General features: G+C 42.4%; 1 protein-coding gene across 18 annotated transcripts in view; it reads right to left on the bottom strand.

Annotated features, from left to right (window-relative positions):
- nrxn2b (neurexin 2b) overlaps positions 1-22,500 on the bottom strand; it is a 516,672-nt gene that overhangs the window by 301,163 nt on the left and 193,009 nt on the right. The window lies entirely within an intron of this gene.

The following is a 22,500-nucleotide window of genomic DNA, read 5'->3' as shown; positions in this document are numbered from 1 at the left end:
GCATACAGTTTCCTTGTGGATGGAGCTCTGGAGTGGAGGATGGGCTCCACAACCTCAGGTGAGAGACCAGAACGTATGAGCTGGACCCCCTCAGAGGCCAAGCCCACGGTTTCCACAGTTCTGGACGGGGGTGAAGGATCGACCCAAAGTAGGTCCCTCCTGATCCGAATCTCTAGGTATGCGAAACATACTCGGGCCGGCCAGAACAGGGCTACTAGCAGTAGACTGACCCCATCCCGGCGAACTCTCTCCAGAACTCCTGCGAGCAGAGCAATCGGGGGAAATGCGTACAGACGTGACCTCGGCCACTTCTGCACCATACTGTCCAACCCAGGAGGGGCTGGGTGGCTGAGTGAGAACCACAGTGGACAATGTGTCGTCTCATGGGATGCGAACAGGTTGACCTCGGCTCGACCAAAGTCCCCCCATAGTCCTCTCCATCACCTCGGGGTGGAGGAACCCGTTCTATAGCCTACTTTTGCAGAATAGCTTTTCCTTCAAGTTCCATATCCAGAGCCTGCTCGGCCTACTTAGAGACAATCACGGATCCGTTTTACCATAGGTACAGATTTTAGCAAGGACACGAAGCACTCGGCGCATACCCTTAACATAAACATGGATTTAGAAAGTGCATAGTATTTTATGCAATTAAAAAGCCAGAAAGATATTTAATTACATTTTTCAAAATTAAATGCAGCTAATAACAATCAGACAAGTATTTCATAGTTTGAATTACAGGCTAAATATTCATATTTTAATATAAAAAGAATCATAGCTTGCAAACACACATTTTAGCTGTGATAATAAGAAAAAGAGAGAAAGGGGGAACTCCCTAAGCTCAGTTACCTCCGCATTATAAATATATTGCGGACCCATAATCTATACGATCCGAGCCGTAGATTCTTTATGTTGACCCAAAAGCTAGTTCTGATAGGGACTAACTGTCAGCCCACACTGACGTGCATGCACTGCCCCCAAACAAACATTTAACCACGTGTTAGATTCATAGATTCACATAGAGTGCTTGCTGAAGACACAGAAGCTGACGCTGCTTGGTTCAGGTGTGCTTTATAGTTTCTGGTCGATGACATCACATGACGTTCCGTCACACCTTTGGACTGATTTCATACATGCTTCACGACGCAGAGGCGTTCCCACAGCGTCTCGACGCAGCTCGAGTTCCCTGCAAAGGGAACTGCTTTTCTCATGAGAACACCAGTTTATTTAATAATAAAGAATGACTTTATAAACCCGATGTTTTAATATTAATTAAGTTTTGAGTAATTAAAAGTGTTCGAATCAGAACATCAGAGTGAGAACCACAGTGGACAATGTGTCGTCTCTCAAAGCAGATTCACATACAGTAAAACACATGAACACGTTCAGAGTCAAAACACTGGATTCCAGCTCTGCCAATATTCATCAGAGGGATGGAAAGAAGAAAAAAATAAAAAATAAAAAATAAAAAAATAAAAAAATAAATTTAAAATATAAAATAAAATAATGAAATAAAATAAATAACATTAAATAAAAAATATCAAAATTATATAAATAAATAAATAAAATAAAAACAGCTGTAGCACAAAGCTGTTATTTAAAGTCACCATGAAATCAAAATATTATTATTATTTTTTTAAATTTATGGATTATTACAGTGTTTATTCTAAGTGATTTATGGGTGCGCATCATTATTGTGTTAATAATCTTGAATCAGAATGAGTTCCTCTTGCAGTATCTCTACTCTTCTCTGATGATGAGGGCGGGGCTATAACCTGTCACTCACATGAGATCAGCGAGCAAACCACAACTGTCCAATCATCCAATCAAATCCCTCACAGACACAATCAAGTCCCACCCACATTTGTTCTTGTTCCAGAAGCGTTTCACTCGATATACAGAACAATAGGAGAGAAGACCAGCGCAACTTCTCTGAGGAAAACATCATCAGATCATCAGTAATCAGATCTCACACTGTCTGAACGCAGAACAACACACGTGTCACTGACCCAGAGCAACAGGAAGTGACATCATCACGTCAAGACGTAATTACACACCACACGTGTGAATGTCACTGAATAACTCGAACATGGAGCAGATGGAGAACATTAAAGACAGTACTGGTGTGTGTGTGTGTGTGTGTGTGTGTGTGTGTGTGTGTGTGTAACAGTTGCTAATACAGTGAGCAGATGTTTAGCTTATAAATAAGGAGTCTATAAAAAGAAATTATATGGATATGTTTGTGACACAAACTCTCTCTCTCTCACACACACACACACACACACGAAATGTTACCATTTATATAATCACATGGATGTAATCAAATGTTCAATATGTATAATTTAAAAAAACTATATTTTTAAGAAATTAATAGTTTTATTAACCCTCTGAGGTCGGCAAACGCGCGGGCGCGTTTTGCTGGATTTTCTCCACATTGTAGCACTATAAACTTAAATTACTCCGTCATTTATGGTCATACAGAAAAAAGAAATATAAAAAAAGAATCTGTGATATTTCTACTTTTGTATGTGTCCACTTACAATCAAATCCAAACATTGTGCTTTTGTAAAATAAAGAAAATAAACAGGGTGTGCGTTCTGCCTCTCCGTCGCGGTGAACTTTTTTTTCTTGAGCACGTCTATAAACTGAAACAAAACTCAGCGAATACTTGTCACACATTTATGAGCCATATATCTTTATAAACATTTAAGTGTGTACTTTTAAATGATCGGGTTCAAAACGAAAACAAATATTTTCTGTTTAAGTAATTTGTATAAAACCAACAAGATGTCCAGCTTCTCAAACGCTTGCTCATTACAGTTAATTTGGCCACGCCCACTCGCGCAAAAGATATTCACATGCAAATCTCCACATGGACCGCGATCGCGCTCGTTACCTCAACAACAAAACACCAAAACACTTCACTTCACTTTTCGTCGAGTTTGAAAGACACGCCTGAGCTTACATTGGATTTAGGCTACCTCAGAAGAAGAAGAACGCGATTTGAAGACAAGAAAGATTTAAGGTAAGAAATTCTTACATGTTTGTTATTGTTGCATAAATGTCACATTGCAGTTGAACTGTTGCTAGATATATGGGGAATATTATAATGTTTAGACCCGTGTTTACTGTTAAGCCTACTGTGTTTGTGGATATCTGGTCAAACGTAGATATGTATATGGTAACCATAATGTTTTATATTTGAGCGCGATCGCGTTTGAATGTATCATATTTTGCAGCGCGATCGCGTTTGAATGTATCATTTGAAAATTTGAAAAGCAAAACACACCAAACGGCTTCATGTTTTTACTATTATCTCATTTCATATCATCATAACGGATGGAAACATTTCAAGTAACATGATAATCAATATATTTTTCTCTAGCTTGGTTGTTACTGAAATATTTTGGAAGATTTATACTGCTATGTATTGTTATTATTATTTTACCCAGCACTGCGCATAGCCTATGCCTACAAGGCACAACAAACCTGGTGTTCATTATATTGTTGGAAACATTTGTGTGTGTGTGTGTATTTTGTGAATTTTAAAAAGCAATTTTAACCAGAAAAATCTAATATTTATTTCCAAAATCGTGCAGGCTTTTCTCTTGATATCAGTATGTTCACTTTTTTTTCAGGGCCCAGATGCCACTGAGTCCTGCCGACTTCAACATTCACATGAGTCTCTGGAACATGAACATGGTAAAGTGAAAATCAAACATGAAATGAAAGGTATGTACAATGTTTTTAGGAATGGCACAAAGGTCTCTGTCTTTCAATAAGTGCTTTTTTGCCATTTGTTGTGTCTATTTGGATTATGTTGTGTAAATAAATCCAAACAATCTAAAAGCCATTCTTTTTTAAATCTCCTCATTTACAGTATTGTGCAAGGTTGCTCAGAATGACAGGGCCTGATAGCTCCTAATAGGGCCGTTAGGGGAGGTTCTTTGTCTTTCTCAGGTGAGAAAAGCTTACATATTAATGCTTTTTACACATAACACATAAAGCTTTTTCACACAAAACACGTCGTAAAATTTTTAAATCAATATATTGTCTTCTCTGAATGAGCAGTCAGGGTGATTTTCACATAGTTTTAGAGCAAATATTCTAGGCTATGTCATACAATTTTCAAAAGTCTTGTGAAGAAATAATCAGTATGGGTTTCATGGCCTTATTTCAGTGAGAATTTTTTTTTGTATTTTCACAAACCACGCATAAATGTCATTATCTCAAAACTACAAACTTTTACATACATGCTGTTGATATATTATTGTAGCAGAGTTTGTGCTGAATACAGTGTAATTAGACTTTAGCCATGAAAATGTCACAAGTAAAAGAAATAACCAGAAATGTCAGAGCATGTCAGAACTCCTCCAGGGCCCAGAAAACAGCTCAGACCTCAGAGGGTTAATCACTGATGCATTCAATTGATCAAAAGTTACAGTAAAGACATTTATAATGTAGCAAAGGATTTTATTTCAAATAATTGCTGCTCTTTTGAACTTTCTATTCATCAAAGAATCCTGAAAAACAAAATGAATGATTTCTGAAGGGTCATGTGACACTGAAGACTGGAGTAATGATGCTGAACATTCAGCTTTGATCACAGGAATAAATTACACTTTACTATATATTCACATAGACAACAGCTGATTTACATTATAATAATAATTCACTGTATTTACTGTATTTCTGATCAAATAAATGCAGCCTTGGTGAGCAGAAGAGAAAAACACTTGTGAACAGTAGTGCTTTTAAACATAATGTTAATATCACAGGAAAGTTTTTGTTCCTGTGCAAAAATACTGAAGGGAAACGAAAAGCACTCTTTCTGAACCATTACATGAGCAACAAAAGAAGGAAATGAAGAGCTGAAGAGAATTTTGCAATTATATAAACGTCCATCTCTCCACAAGCTTTCATCTGTCAGAAAGACAAAAACAGAAAGTCCCTGGCCTTTTACAAAGATACTGAGTGGCACGAGCTTCATTGCTCTGGCTCGACACACACGAGGGAATCCGTCAACAGGAAGTGGATCTGAGAGGAAGTTCCCGCTCTGAAGGAAACGGACAGATCGCGAGAGACGGCAGTGAATACTGATGCTGGAGAGACGAGAAACATTCACAGATCTAAATGTGACCCAAAGATGAACAGCTTTAATCATTAACACCGCATAATTAACAACTATTAGCTATCGGTTTAATCAGGGCAAATCTAACGAGATGAATTAATGCAGAGGAATCATCACTGCTGAAATATATTCACTGACACGTCAAACAAACACTTGCCAAATGACAGAACCGTCAAAGGAACATGAGCTGAAACAGACAGATTTAAACTAATGAAATGAGATGATAATAATTCAGCAGAAAACTTATATTTTGTTATTTTTAAGTAAATGTATCTTGATTTAGGAATGTTTACATATTTGTGCTGGAAAAAAAGACAAAAATACTTGATAAGAAAATAAGTTTTGCAGTGAATTTTATTTAGGAATTTTATGACCCAATACTAAACTTTAATGGTGACCTATTACACTCTTTCACAGTCTTGATGTTGTTTTCAGGCTCTACTAGAGCAGATTTTCCTGCTTGAATGTTGATTATTCTCCCCATAGTCTCCATTGTTGCGGCTCCTCTCTTCCCAGTCTGTCAGTAACGCTCTGTTCACTTCCTGTCTCTATGAAGCCCCTCCTTCTGAAAAGCACACTGTGCTCTGATTGGTCGGCTGGAGCAGTGTGTTGTGATTGGTCGAGTGCTTCAAGTGTGTTTGGGAAATGTCCCGCCCCTTACCATAACCGCCAGTTTAACACACTACTAACTAACTCAACCAGGCCCCGCCCCTTTATTCTGCGCATTAATTATTATAATGAGGAATATTGTGACGTGTTCGTTCCCGGAAGAAACTCAAGATACAATGGAGGCGTTTCAGGAGTTCAGAAACACTGACACTGATATAGAGAAGAACTCCGGCTGGAAGGACTTTGGAACATTGCAGAGCTTTTTCACGCTCAAACAGCAACATTACAGCAGAATAGGGCTTTTTAAAATGTATTTCCCATCAGCACGTTTAGGTTAGTGTGCAGCAGAAGGATTGAGATGCCTTTCTCATGATTTTAATTTCTTCACAGCTAAAGAAACAGTGTCTGAATGTCAACCATGCTGTGATTTTAATGAGACACAAACTCAAACCCCCATAAATAACATTCACTACATCACAATTTAACATCAGAACATCAGACACGGGGTTCGCAGATCAACATGTGAGCGGAATGGCAGACTGTGATGTCTGAGGGATAATAACTCATCATAATGAAACAAGCTGAAATAACAGAAAGATGTTGTTCATTACACATAACGTGTACTACAGGAATCACAGACTAAATCAGTCTAAATCACAGGCTGAATCACAGCGTTCACAGGCTGAATCACAGCGTTCACAGGCTGAATCACAGCGTTCACAGACTAAATCACAGCGTTCACAGACTAAATCAGTCTAAATCACAGGCTGAATCACAGCGTTCACAGGCAGAATCACAGCGTTCACAGACTAAATCAGTCTAAATCACAGGCTGAATCACAGCGTTCACAGACTAAATCACAGCGTTCACAGACTAAATCAGTCTAAATCACAGGCTGAATCACAGCGTTCACAGACTGAATCAGTCTAAATCACAGGCTGAATCACAGCGTTCACAGGCAGAATCACAGCGTTCACAGACTAAATCAGTCTAAATCACAGGCTGAATCACAGCGTTCACAGACTGAATCAGTCTAAATCACAGGCTGAATCACAGCGTTCACAGGCAGAATCACAGCGTTCACAGACTAAATCAGTCTAAATCACAGGCTGAATAACAGCGTTCACAGACTAAATCAGTCTAAATCACAGGCTGAATCACAGCGTTCACAGACTAAATCAGTCTAAATCACAGGCTGAATAACAGCGTTCACAGACTAAATCAGTCTAAATCACAGGCAGAATCACAGCGTTCACAGACTAAATCAGTCTAAATCACAGGCTGAATCACAGCGTTCACAGGCAGAATCACAGCGTTCACAGACTAAATCAGTCTAAATCACAGGCTGAATCACAGCGTTCACAGACTAAATCAGTCTAAATCACAGGCTGAATAACAGCGTTCACAGACTAAATCAGTCTAAATCACAGGCTGAATAACAGCGTTCACAGACTAAATCAGTCTAAATCACAGGCAGAATCACAGCGTTCACAGACTAAATCAGTCTAAATCACAGGCTGAATCACAGCGTTCACAGGCAGAATCACAGCGTTCACAGACTAAATCAGTCTAAATCACAGGCTGAATCACAGCGTTCACAGGCTGAATAACAGCGTTCACAGACTAAATCAGTCTAAATCACAGGCTGAATCACAGAGTTCACAGGGTGAATAACAGCGTTCACAGACTAAATCAGTCTAAATCACAGGCTGAATCACAGAGTTCACAGGCTGAATAACAGCGTTCACAGACTAAATCACAGCGTTCACAGGCTGAATCACAGCGTTCACAGACTAAATCAGTCTAAATCACAGGCTGAATCACAGCGTTCACAGACTGAATCAGTCTAAATCACAGGCTGAATCACAGAGTTCACAGGCTGAATCACAGCGTTCACAGACTAAATCACAGCGTTCACAGACTAAATCACAGCGTTCACAGACTAAATCAGTCTAAATCACAGGCTGAATCACAGCGTTCACAGACTGAATCAGTCTAAATCACAGGCTGAATCACAGCGTTCACAGGCAGAATCACAGCGTTCACAGACTAAATCAGTCTAAATCACAGGCTGAATCACAGCGTTCACAGACTGAATCAGTCTAAATCACAGGCTGAATCACAGCGTTCACAGACTAAATCAGTCTAAATCACAGGCTGAATCACAGCGTTCACAGGCTGAATAACAGCGTTCACAGACTAAATCAGTCTAAATCACAGGCTGAATCACAGAGTTCACAGGGTGAATAACAGCGTTCACAGACTAAATCAGTCTAAATCACAGGCTGAATCACAGAGTTCACAGGCTGAATAACAGCGTTCACAGACTAAATCACAGCGTTCACAGACTAAATCAGTCTAAATCACAGGCTGAATCACAGCGTTCACAGACTAAATCAGTCTAAATCACAGGCTGAATCACAGCGTTCACAGGCTGAATCACAGCGTTCACAGACTAAATCAGTCTAAATCACAGGCTGAATCACAGCGTTCACAGACTGAATCACAGCGTTCACAGGCTGAATCACAGCGTTCACAGACTAAATCAGTCTAAATCACAGGCTGAATCACAGCGTTCACAGGCTGAATCACAGCGTTCACAGACTAAATCAGTCTAAATCACAGGCTGAATCACAGCGTTCACAGACTAAATCAGTCTAAATCACAGGCTGAATCACAGCGTTCACAGACTAAATCAGTCTAAATCACAGGCTGAATCACAGCGTTCACAGGCTGAATCACAGCGTTCACAGACTAAATCAGTCTAAATCACAGGCTGAATCACAGCGTTCACAGACTAAATCAGTCTAAATCACAGGCTGAATCACAGCGTTCACAGGCTGAATCACAGCGTTCACAGACTAAATCAGTCTAAATCACAGGCTGAATCACAGCGTTCACAGACTAAATCAGTCTAAATCACAGGCTGAATCACAGCGTTCACAGACTAAATCAGTCTAAATCACAGGCTGAATAACAGCGTTCACAGACTAAATCAGTCTAAATCACAGGCAGAATCACAGCGTTCACAGGCTGAATCACGGCGTTCACAGGCTGAATCACAGCGTTCACAGGCTGAATCACAGCGTTCACAGACTAAATCAGTCTAAATCACAGGCTGAATCACAGCGTTCACAGACTAAATCAGTCTAAATCACAGGCTGAATCACAGCGTTCACAGACTAAATCAGTCTAAATCACAGGCTGAATCACAGCGTTCACAGACTAAATCAGTCTAAATCACAGGCTGAATCACAGCGTTCACAGGCAGAATCACAGCGTTCACAGGCTGAATCACAGCGTTCACAGGCTGAATCACAGCGTTCACAGGCAGAATCAAAGCGTTCACAGGCTGAATAACAGCGTTCACAGGCTGAATCACAGCGTTCACAGACTAAATCAGTCTAAATCACAGGCTGAATCACAGCGTTCACAGGCTGAATCACAGCGTTCACAGACTGAATCACAGCGTTCACAGGCTGAATCAGTCTAAATCACAGGCTGAATCACAGCGTTCACAGGCTGAATCACAGCGTTCACAGACTAAATCAGTCTAAATCACAGGCTGAATCACAGCGTTCACAGGCTGAATCACAGCGTTCACAGACTAAATCAGTCTAAATCACAGGCTGAATCACAGCGTTCACAGACTAAATCAGTCTAAATCACAGGCTGAATCACAGCGTTCACAGGCAGAATCACAGCGTTCACAGACTAAATCAGTCTAAATCACAGGCTGAATCACAGCGTTCACAGGCTGAATCACAGCGTTCACAGACTAAATCAGTCTAAATCACAGGCTGAATCACAGCGTTCACAGACTAAATCAGTCTAAATCACAGGCTGAATCACAGCGTTCACAGGCTGAATCACAGCGTTCACAGACTAAATCAGTCTAAATCACAGGCTGAATCACAGCGTTCACAGGCTGAATCACAGCGTTCACAGACTAAATCAGTCTAAATCACAGGCTGAATCACAGCGTTCACAGACTAAATCAGTCTAAATCACAGGCTGAATCACAGCGTTCACAGGCAGAATCACAGCGTTCACAGACTAAATCACTCTAAATCACAGGCTGAATAACAGCGTTCACAGGCTGAATCACAGCGTTTACAGGCTGAATCACAGCGTTCACAGACTGAATAACAGCGTTTACAGGCTGAATAACAGCGTTCACAGGCTGAATCACAGCGTTCACAGGCTGAATCAGCGTTCACAGGCTGAATCACAGCGTTCACAGGCTGAATCACAGCGTTCACAGACTAAATCAGTCTAAATCACAGGCTGAATAACAGCGTTCACAGGCTGAATCACAACGTTTACAGGCTGAATCACAGCGTTCACAGGCTGAATCACAGCGTTCACAGGCTGAATAACAGCGTTTACAGGCTGAATCACAGCGTTCACAGGCTGAATCACAGCGTTCACAGACTAAATCAGTCTAAATCACAGGCTGAATCACAGCGTTCACAGGCTGAATCACAGCGTTCACAGGCTGAATAACAGCATTCACAGACTAAATCACAGCGTTCACAGACTAAATCAGTCTAAATCACAGGCTGAATCACAGCGTTCACAGGCTGAATCACAGCGTTCACAGACTAAATCAATCTAAATCACAGGCTGAATCACAGCGTTCACAGGCTGAATCACAGCGTTCACAGGCTGAATCACAGCGTTCACAGACTAAATCAGTCTAAATCACAGGCTGAATCACAGCGTTCACAGGCTGAATCACAGCGTTCACAGACTAAATCAGTCTAAATCACAGGCTGAATCACAGCGTTCACAGGCTGAATAACAGCGTTCACAGGCTGAATCACAGCGTTCACAGACTAAATCAGTCTAAATCACAGGCTGAATCACAGCGTTCACAGACTAAATCAGTCTAAATCACAGGCTGAATCACAGCGTTCACAGGCTGAATCACAGCGTTCACAGGCTGAATAACAGCGTTTACAGGCTGAATCACAGCGTTCACAGACTGAATCACAGCGTTCACAGGCTGAATCCCAGCGTATACAGGCTGAATAACAGCATTCACAGGCTGAATCACAGCGTTTACAGGCTGAATAACAGCGTTCACGGGCTGAATAACAGCGTTCACAGACTGAATAACAGCGTTCACAGGCTGAATAACAGCGTTTACAGGCTGAATCACAGCGTTCACAGACTGAATAACAGCGTTCACAGGCTGAATCCCAGCGTATACAGGCTGAATAACAGCATTCACAGGCTGAATCACAGCGTTCACAGGCTGAATAACAGCATTCACAGGCTGAATCACAGCGTTCACAGGCTGAATAACAGCATTCACAGGCTGAATAACAGCGTTCACAGGCTGAATCACAGCGTTTACAGGCTGAATCACAGCGTTCACAGGCTGAATCACAGCGTTCACAGGCAGAATCACAGCGATCACAGGCTGAATAACAGCGTTCACAGGCAGAATCACAGCGTTCACAGGCAGAATCACAGCGATCACAGGCTGAATAACAGCGTTCACAGGCTGAATAACAGCGTTTACAGGCTGAATCACAGCGATCACAGGCTGAATAACAGCATTCACAGGCTGAATCACAGCGTTCACAGGCTGAATCAGCGTTCACAGGCTGAATCACAGCGTTCACAGGCTGAATCACAGCGTTCACAGGCAGAATCACAGCGTTCACAGGCTGAATCACAGCGTTCACAGGCTGAATCACAGCGTTCACAGGCTGAATCAGCGTTCACAGGCTGAATCACAGCGTTCACAGGCTGAATCACAGCGTTCACAGGCAGAATCACAGCGTTCACAGGCTGAATCACAGCGTTCACAGGCTGAATCACAGCGTTCACAGGCTGAATCACAGCGTTCACAGGCTGAATCACAGCGTTCACAGACTAAATCAGTCTAAATCACAGGCTGAATCACAGCGTTCACAGGCTGAATCACAGCGTTCACAGGCTGAATCACAGCGTTCACAGGCTTTATCACAGCGTTCACAGGCTGAATCACAGCGTTCACAGGCTGAATAACAGCGTTCACAGGCTGAATCACAGCGTTCACAGGCAGAATCACAGCGTTCACAGGCAGAATCACAGCGTTCACAGGCTGAATAACAGCGTTCACAGGCTGAATAACAGCATTCACAGGCTGAATCACAGCGTTCACAGGCAGAATCACAGCGTTCACAGGCAGAATCACAGCGATCACAGGCTGAATCACAGCGATCACAGGCTGAATAACAGCGTTCACAGGCTGAATCAGCGTTCACAGGCTGAATCACAGCGTTCACAGGCTGAATCACAGCGTTCACAGGCTGAATCACAGCGTTCACAGGCTGAATAACAGCGTTCACAGGCTGAATCACAGGCAGAATCACAGCGATCACAGCGTTCACAGGCTGAATAACAGCGTTCACAGGCTGAATAAAAGCGTTCACAGGCTGAATCACAGCGTTCACAGGCTGAATAACAGCGTTCACAGGCTGAATCACAGGCAGAATCACAGCGATCACAGCGTTCACAGGCTGAATAACAGCATTCACAGGCTGAATCACAGCGTTCACAGGCTGAATCACAGCGTTCACAGGCTGAATAAGAGCGTTTACAGGCTGAATAACAGTGTTCACAGGCTGAATCACAGGCAGAATCACAGCGATCACAGCGTTCACAGGCTGAATAACAGCGTTCACAGGCTGAATAAAAGCGTTCACAGGCTGAATCACAGCGTTCACAGGCTGAATCACAGCGTTCACAGGCTGAATAAGAGCGTTTACAGGCTGAATAACAGTGTTCACAGGCTGATTCACAGGCTGAATCACAGCGTTCACAGGCTGAATCACAGCGATCACAGGCTGAATAACAGCGTTCACAGGCTGAATCCCAGCGTTCACAGACTGAATCACAGCATTTACAGGCTGAATAACAGCGTTCACAGGCTGAATCACAGGCAGAATCACAGCGATCACAGCGTTCACAGGCTGAATCACAGCGTTCACAGGCAGAATCACAGCGTTCACAGGCTGAATCACAGCGTTCACAGGCTGAATCACAGCGTTCACAGGCAGAATCACAGCGATCACAGACTGAATAACAGCGATCACAGGCTGAATAAGAGCGTTTACAGGCTGAATAACAGTGTTCACAGGCTGAATCACAGGCAGAATCACAGCGATCACAGCGTTCACAGGCTGAATCACAGCGTTCACAGGCTGAATCACAGCGTTCACAGGCTGAATAAGAGCGTTTACAGGCTGAATAACAGTGTTCACAGGCTGATTCACAGGCTGAATCACAGCGTTCACAGGCTGAATCACAGCGATCACAGGCTGAATAACAGCGTTCACAGGCTGAATCACAGCGTTCACAGGCTGAATAACAGCGATCACAGGCTGAATAAGAGCGTTTACAGGCTGAATAACAGTGTTCACAGGCTGAATCACAGGCAGAATCACAGCGATCACAGCGTTCACAGGCTGAATAACAGCGTTCACAGGCTGAATAACAGCGTTCACAGGCTGAATCACAGCATTTACAGGCTGAATAACAGCGTTCACAGGCTGAATAACAGCGTTCACAGGCTGAATCACAGCGTTCACAGGCTGAATCACAGCGTTCACAGGCAGAATCACAGCGTTCACAGGCTGAATCACAGCGATCACAGGCTGAATAACAGCGTTCACAGGCTGAATAACAGCATTTACAGGCTGAATAACAGCGTTCACAGGCTGAATCACAGGCAGAATCACAGCGATCACAGCGTTCACAGGCTGAATAACAGCGTTCACAGGCTGAATCACAGCGTTCACAGGCTGAATCACAGCATTTACAGGCTGAATAACAGCGTTCACAGGCTGAATCACAGCGATCACAGGCTGAATAACAGCGTTCACAGGCTGAATCACAGCATTTACAGGCTGAATCACAGCGTTCACAGGCTGAATCACAGGCAGAATCACAGCGATCACAGCGTTCACAGGCTGAATCACAGCGTTCACAGGCAGAATCACAGCGATCACAGGCTGAATCACAGCGATCACAGGCTGAATAACAGCGTTCACAGGCTGAATCACAGCGTTCACAGGCAGAATCACAGCGATCACAGGCTGAATCAAAGCGTTCACAGGCTGAATAACAGCGATCACAGGCTGAATAAGAGCGTTCACAGGCTGAATAACAGCGTTCACAGGCTGAATAACAGTGTTCACAGGCTGAATCACAGCGTTCACAGGCTGAATCACAGCGTTCACAGGCTGAATCACAGCGTTCACAGGCTGAATCACAGCGTTCACAGGCAGAATCACAGCGATCACAGGCTGAATCACAGCGTTCACAGGCTGAATAACAGCGATCACAGGCTGAATAAGAGCGTTTACAGGCTGAATAACAGCGTTCACAGGCTGAATCACAGCGTTCACGGGCTAAATCAGTCTAAATCACAGGCTGAATCACAGCGTTCACAGGCTGAATCACAGCGTTCACAGGCTGAATAACAGCATTCACAGGCTGAATCACAGCGTTCACAGGCTGAATAACAGCGTTCACAGGCTGAATCACAGCGTTCACAGGCTGAATAACAGCGTTCACAGGCTGAATAACAGCGTTCACAGGCTGAATCACAGCGTTCACAGGCTGAATCACAGCGTTCACAGGCTGAATCACAGGCTGAATCACAGCGTTCACAGGCTGAATAACAGCGTTCACAGGCTGAATCACAGCGTTCACAGGCTGAATCACAGCGTTCACAGGCTGAATCACAGCGTTCACAGGCTGAATCACAGCGTTCACAGGCAGAATCACAGCGATCACAGGCTGAATCACAGCGTTCACAGGCTGAATAACAGCGATCACAGGCTGAATAAGAGCGTTTACAGGCTGAATAACAGCGTTCACAGGCTGAATCACAGCGTTCACAGGCTAAATCAGTCTAAATCACAGGCTGAATCACAGCGTTCACAGGCTGAATCACAGCGTTCACAGGCTGAATCACAGCGTTCACAGGCTGAATAACAGCGTTCACAGGCTGAATCACAGCGTTTACAGGCTGAATAACAGCGTTCACAGGCTGAATCACAGCGTTCACAGGCTAAATCAGTCTAAATCACAGGCTGAATCACAGCGTTCACAGGCTGAATAACAGCGTTCACAGGCTGAATCACAGCGTTCACAGGCTGAATCAGCGTTCACAGGCTGAATCACAGCGTTCACAGGCTGAATCACAGCGATCACAGGCTGAATCAGCGTTCACAGGCTGAATCACAGCGTTCACAGGCTGAATCACAGCGTTCACAGACTAAATCAGTCTAAATCACAGGCTGAATAACAGCGTTCACAGGCTGAATAACAGCGTTCACAGGCTGAATCAGTCTAAATCACAGGCTGAATAACAGCGTTCACAGGCTGAATAACAGCGTTCACAGGCTGAATCAGTCTAAATCACAGGCTGAATCACAGCGTTCACAGGCTGAATCACAGCGTTCACAGGCTGAATTACAGTGATCCATGGCTCTCACTTTAGCTGCTGACGGAACAAACATCTACGTATGACTCGACTGTGATTTAATCAGAAGACTGGAGGTTCTAACCAATGAGTGGAGAATCCATGAGCATCAAACACACACACCAGAACTTCCCCCGCATCTGAACCACTTCATGACATGGTTAACCTCTGCAAGCTAACCAACCTAGTACTAGTTACCAATAACCACACACACACACACACACACACACACATGTCTGGTGAGATCCAGCATCTACAGCTGTTGAGCGTCACAGGCTGTTGCCGGGAGAGAAGAGCCTGTTGCCTGGTAACCGTGACAGGCAGGCTGGAGGAATGATGGCACGGGTACCATCACCACGGCAACACTGGTTAAGAAAAGATGTACCTTACAGCAGAGAGAGAGAAACATAATCCTGCCTCTGTTTCTTATGTTTATATTCACAAGATTTCTGTTTCTGAAAAAAAGTCTCTTTTGATCGAAAATACAGTAAAAACAGTGAAATATCATTACAGTTTAAATCATGTTTTCTATGTGAATATATAGTCAACTGTAATTTATTCCTGTGATCAAAGCTGAATTTTCAGCATCATTACTCCAGTCTTCAGTGTCACATGTAAAATGAAATCATGTGTGTGTGTGTGTGTGTGTGTGTGTTTCGACAGACAGAGATGGACAGAGTTTGTTCTTTTTCTTCAGACGTGATCATGTTAATATTGAGGATCCGTTGGCTAAAACTCACATTGGTGTGTGAGTTTCACCCTGATGCCCTTTAATGTATGACTGACCGCAGGTCCTGCTGCTTTTCCTGATCCGCTCCGGGTGTTAATCCCACCTCTGGATGCTGAGAGTGTCAACGCTTAATTCCCATAATCCCCTTAACACAACAACACTCCACTTTCTCTTGTTTTCACGCCTGCAACCCGTCCGTCTGCAATCCATCTCAGAATGATCTCATTATTTTCTGAGGAATATCTGGAACAGAAGTCATTGTTCCTGCAGGATGGACAGGTTGTTTACAGACTGTTTTATATTTCTGGTTGAGTGTCAGAATGCAGATAAATGTCACACGTCTCGCTCATAGATATTTTCTGTCTGTCCGCCGTTTCATTAAACGTTTGGCTTTCCATGCGAATGTGAGAAAATGCTTTTCAATTTCAGATCAGAAAGCAATTTGCGCTTGAGAAAATGGAGGCGGGTGATGGTGGCGTCGTGTCAGAGTGTGATTATCTGTCAGACGCTAAACACCCGTAAAACCATCAGCTCGGCAACACAAACCGCTTTACACACACATGCAGAAATGAACACGCATCAATGAGGGCTCACAGTTTAACTAACCTACTAGTTAAGCCTGTCAGGATCATGAATTATGTGCTGACGATTAATTGTCATAAAAATAAATGCAATGAACAATTTAATTCAGTTTTGTTCATGTCCCACAGTGTAAACTTATGTTATTATTTTTTTTACTTTACAAATTGTATATAAAAATGTAATTGTATATAATATAATTATTTATTTATTTTTATATAAAAAAGACCCATATAATTTAATCTAATGCTGTGAATATAATATAATATAATAACATAAAATAACTTTTCCAAATTCAGTGTATAGGGCAACAGCAAAGAGCTTGTTTTGAGCTTTTTAGAGCTTGCTTATTTTAGACATGTCAAGCTGTGATACCGAACAGAACCACATGGAGACGCCAAAACAACCCTAAACCAACCGCCTTGACATGACTGCATATACTACAGTACATGGATCCATTCAGAATTACTAAACATTATCCTGTGTGTGTAATGGAAACAACATGATTGTATATAATATGATGGATGTGCTTACTGTATAACTCTTGTACGTGACAGCAATCGTCTTTACCTTGATTACAATCCTTATTTATTAGAACTTTATTAGCGAGACACTGGTTTGCTTCATCCAGCCGAGAAACATAGTCTGCGTATAATCTGGATTTTGGCTTTTATAGTGGTGTTCCAATGCGTTAGCACTCGAGCTCTTCAGAAACAATCACAGAATATGACAGAGCTCGTGCTCTAGAGCTAAACAGACACAGGAAATAATAAATTACTGAAAACGCAACATGAGTCTCAGTTCTCTCTGCCATCTCTGATGATGTAATCAGCCTGGTTTTCTCTACATTAGCGCTGTTTTGGACCAAGCGGCAACATTCCTCTCTCTCTCTCTTGAATCCAACACTTAAGTGACTTAAACTGCAGTTCATCGACTGGCCACTAAAGACCGGCTGCAGAAGAGACTAGAGATGCGCGGATGGGCTATTATTTCATCCGCAACCGCATCACAAAACTCATCATCCGTCCGCCATCCATCTGCACCAACGTTTTTGACCAATTTTCAAAACCGCACCCGCCCGCCATCCGCTGATTGGGCGATGCAAGGCGCTGCTGATGACAGCCGCGAGACTAGAAAGCTCTTACCTCAGAATATCAGCAGTGAACTCTGTCTCTGATCGGCGCACAGGGACAAAAATAAATAAATAATTTAAATAAATAAATAGCCTAAATTAAACGCACTTTGGCAAACCTGACCTTATCTGATAGGCTACTGTACAATATTTTCATTGTAGCCAAATAGAAAATGCATTTTGGCACATCATTTAGGCTTTTTCGTTGGTGCGCCATCAGCTATGCCTACAAAAGACAGATGCAATCTAATGGCGCTTTTCCATTACCAGTACCAGCTCAACTCGACTCGCCTCGACTCGGCTCGGACTCGCTTTTCGCTCCGTTTTCCATTGCAGATAGTACCTCCACAATATTACCGGGTCGTCATAGCGACGCCGCAGGAAACTGCAGTGACTTAATCTTCTACGCGACACACACCCGCTACCCACACACACAGGACAATGGAGGAAATCGAGTGTATGCTGTTTTTGGATGTTTTTGTTTTTGTTTTTGCTGTTTTTTATTCAGGATACTCCGTCTGGCGCGTGCAATGATGACGCAGTGAATAGTGACGATTCTCTCTGACCAATCAGCAGTCTGCTGTGTTTTCACGTCACATTTTAGTATCGCCTCAGCTCACTTAGAACCTCGCCGGAGGTGGTACGAAAAAAAGTACCTGGAAGCAGGAACAGGTACAACTTTTACACAGTGGAAAACCAAACAAAGGCGAGTCGAGTCGAGCCGAGTCGAGCCGAGGCGAGCTGTTACTGTGTAGTGGAAAAGCGGCATAATGTAAATAATTGATCCATGTCGGTATACACAGCCTACTATTTTACACTTATAATGAAAAAATAGCCTACACAATCAAGATACCCTATTTACTTTTTATTTATTAAATCCAGGAAATTGTTTAATGAAACATGGATTAAAATTAAGATACAATTAATACAAAACGAAATTCGCTTTAAAGAAAGGCTTTGTGCTTTCTGTTTGAGGTCTCTGTGAAAGTTTGAAAGTCTTTTAGTGCCGCTTTCAGAGTGGTCGCGTCCGTAATGGAGAACTGTCACGCAACATTGTTTTTTCCTCATAAATGCAAACACGAAAAATAAATGACAAAAGACTTTTTAAAAAAGACAAACCATCAATTTTTGGAAAAAATGGATGAATGACCTTCTATTTCCTTTGGTTTTAATTCTCCTTTTTTGAGTTTGTCACGTACCTCCTTCGCCGTCATTGCCATCTCTGATAATAACAAGCAGTCTGCATAGACTCGACTAGGCCATATTACTGCCTGATGAAAATTTGACTATTTCAAAGTGTGCTCGATTTTTTTTGGATGTAGGTATAGTCAGATAACAATATTTAACAATGTATACATATATTTTTCATTTAATTGGTTCAACCGCCGGCCACCCGCCCGAATTTAATTAAAATATTATTTTTCGTCACGTCATCCGCCCGATCCGCAGTTTATCCGCGGAGTCCTCGGCTGTAACCGCCAACCGCGCATCTCTAGAAGAGACTCAATCCCATAGACCCGCATGTGTAAAATGCCCAACTTTACAGCAGAAAAACACATGTTTACAGCCTGGTGTAAAAAGTGGTTTTGGTCTATAAAGCTAATTTTGCCCTTCATGACGACTGTGAGGGGGGTGATTTTTTTATAATTCATCCGTTTAAATTATATTAAGGCTTGAAGTTCTGCATAATTAAGGGCGTGGCCACTTGAGTGACAGGTGGATTGGCGCTGATATCACTGCTAGCCGTTTGTCTGCTGTCTGTTAGCGTCACGTCACCTCAGCTAATCTGCCTCGCTGCACATTTACGGTTATCCGGGAGTGACGCGCAGCCAAGATGGCGACGGCCGGCTCCGCCCACTTTAGGCTTCAAAAACGCTCTTCAGAAACACTACGGGTGACGTCACGAACACTACGAACATATTATATACAGTCTATGTTTTGGACTGATTGTTTGAAGGCATTCACTTACATTTTACATTTACATTAAGTCATTTAGCAGACGCTTTTGTCCAAAGCGACTTACAAATTAGGACTAAATTAAGCGAGTCATCGTGAAGAGGCAAAAAACAACGCAAGAAGTGTTCAAAATACGTAGTTCAGGCATTGTTCAGAGTAGCATAAGCCCGATAAGTGAGGGTTTAAAGAATACTGGATACTGGATAATGGGCCTGAAAACCTTCCTGGAGTTCAGCGGCTTGAAATGATCTGATCGCAAACAGAGATGTGAGATCAGGTTAAACGGGCGGAATAGAAACATCTGCCTACCAGGGTTACAGGTGTGTGTGCCACAGTGGATACTCAATGTGAGAAACTCACGACTTCTAACGTAAATGACGTTAATGACGCAATTTCACATGCTTCATTAAGTTATTTGCGTTATTTGTGTTCAATTGTTTTAATGCTTTAAGGATTTTGAATTAATCACATGCGTTAACGCATATGTTGGTGTGTTTGGGGTACATTACTGCTCATCTACCCTGTTCATAACATTCATTCTCCCTACAGAAATGCAGTAATTAGAATTTCTCTCTCCTCGTTTTCTGGCGTCTTCATGTCAGGCCGGAGACATCAGGACACTCCGAGGAAAGCCGAGTTCTCCGTTCTCCGTGCGGATGTTGCCTGGGCTTCTAATTTGAGGGACGTTATTAATGCGCTGAAATACAGATCTAATCATTTGCTCTGCTGGTTATAACGCAGCCGCTCGGATACAGACGGCAATTTGAGCAAAGACAGAGTGTGATTGAGCTAATCAAACTCCGCAGTGATGCTGAAAGATGCCTGGAGAGATGAGAGAGAGAGAGAGAGAGAGAGAGAGAGAGAAAGAGAGAAAGAGAGAGAGAGAGAGAGAGAGAGAGAGAGAGAGAGAGAGGGAGAGAGAGATGAGAGGGACAGAGATAGCTAACACACACACACACACACACATACACGTCAATACCTTCAAGGACTTGATCTAACGAGCAATGGCATAGCAAGCCTAGCAACATCCTAGCAACTGCCTAGCAACCAGCCAGAATACCCTAGCAACTGCACTGCAACACCATTTAAGGCAGAAAATGAACTTAAAAAATGTAAGTTTAAGCAATGTATATATATATATATTAGTGCTGTCAATCGATGAAAAAAATTAGCTCGATTAATCACACATTTTTTCTGTGATCAAACGAGAGGTCATGACCTGAGGGATGCTTCAGTAAACTCATGCACTTTTCACATAAAGACTGCATGATGAGAGAGTGACTGAATCTGCTCAAGCATCAGATCGAGAAGAACATCATAACGCGACGAATTTAACATGAACAACTGCTATAATAGCGTATAAACAGAGCTGTCAGTCAAACGGTCTCATTATGACTAGCTAATCAATGTCATCTGTCTGTAAGATGATGTCATCTCATCCCTCACATTATTACGACAGCTCATACAACCAGCGTACAGTCGTTTGTGCTCTCACGTCATCATTATTAATATTTCAATCTAAGCCTTCTGTCTCTAAAAGCAGCTGTTTTAATACTAAACACATTAGCTGGAGGATCAATGTGAAGAAGAGCATCTCTTCCTTTAAGACAGTCAAGAGTAAATAAACACTGAGATGTTGTATAATTAACACAATTTCACTGATGCCAATTAAAAGATTAACGCTCAGCCTACAGAAACACAAAATGAAATATTCATGATAATAACACAACACAAATATTTCAGTCAAATACGCCTCGTTTTTATTTTGGCTCGTCCAGACGACTGATGGAACCGTTAATGGAACGGTTTATTCAAACTTTAGACAAAATATTAAATAAATGTTTTGTATCACATTTGATGCATCAGGCTTTTATGGCTCATATATTCTGATATAGTGTTAATATGGTGGAAAAATCAGATCAGTTTTAACCAGAGCCTTAAACTGAGCAAAAATATGCAGTCTGCTGCAGATGCTGATGTTTAGATGACATTCTGATACTTGTAATGTAAATCAATGAGATCTTTGTAACAGTATAGCAGAAACTGACTTCATAGTTAATGTGAATATTTAAAGAAAGGAAGAAAACACACTAGCAACCACATTGCAACATTTCGGAAACTACTCAGAACTGCAGAGCTAGAGCATAGCAACACCCTGGCAACAACCTACATCACCGTGGCAACCACATTGCAACATGTTAGAAAAGTACTCAGAACAGCTGAGTTAAAGCATAGCAACACCCTGACAACAAGCTACATCACCGTGGCAACCACATAGCAACATGTTAGAAACTAATCAGAACAGTCGACTTAGAGCATAGCAACACCCTGGCAACAACCTACATCACCGTGGCAACCACATTGCAACATGTTAGAAAAGTACTCAGAACAGCTGAGTTAAAGCATAGCAACACCCTGACAACAAGCTACATCACCGTGGCAACCACATTGCAACATTTCGGAAACTAATCAGAACAGTCGACTTAGAGCATAGCAACACCCTGGCAACAACCTACATCACCGTGGCAACCACATATCAACATGTTAGAAAACTAATCAGAACTGCAGAGTTAGAGTATAGCAACACCCTGGCAACAACCTACATCACCGTGGCAACCACATATCAACATGTTAGAAAACTAATCAGAACTGCAGAGTTAGAGTATAGCAACACCCTGGCAACAACCTACATCACCGTGGCAACCACAAAGAAACATGTTAAAAACTAATCAGAACAGTCGACTTAGAGCACATGTGTCAAACTCCAGTCCTGGAGGGCCACTGTCCTGCAGAGTTTATCTCCAACCAGCTCCAAAAACACCTGCCTGGAAGTTTCTAGTAATCCTAAAGCCCTTGATTAGCTGGATCAGGTGTGTTTA

The sequence above is a fragment of the Squalius cephalus genome (genome assembly GCF_949319135.1).
Source record: "Squalius cephalus genome assembly, chromosome: 3".
Lineage (NCBI taxonomy): Eukaryota > Metazoa > Chordata > Actinopteri > Cypriniformes > Leuciscidae > Squalius > Squalius cephalus.
This window is presented reverse-complemented; position numbering and strand designations above follow the sequence as displayed.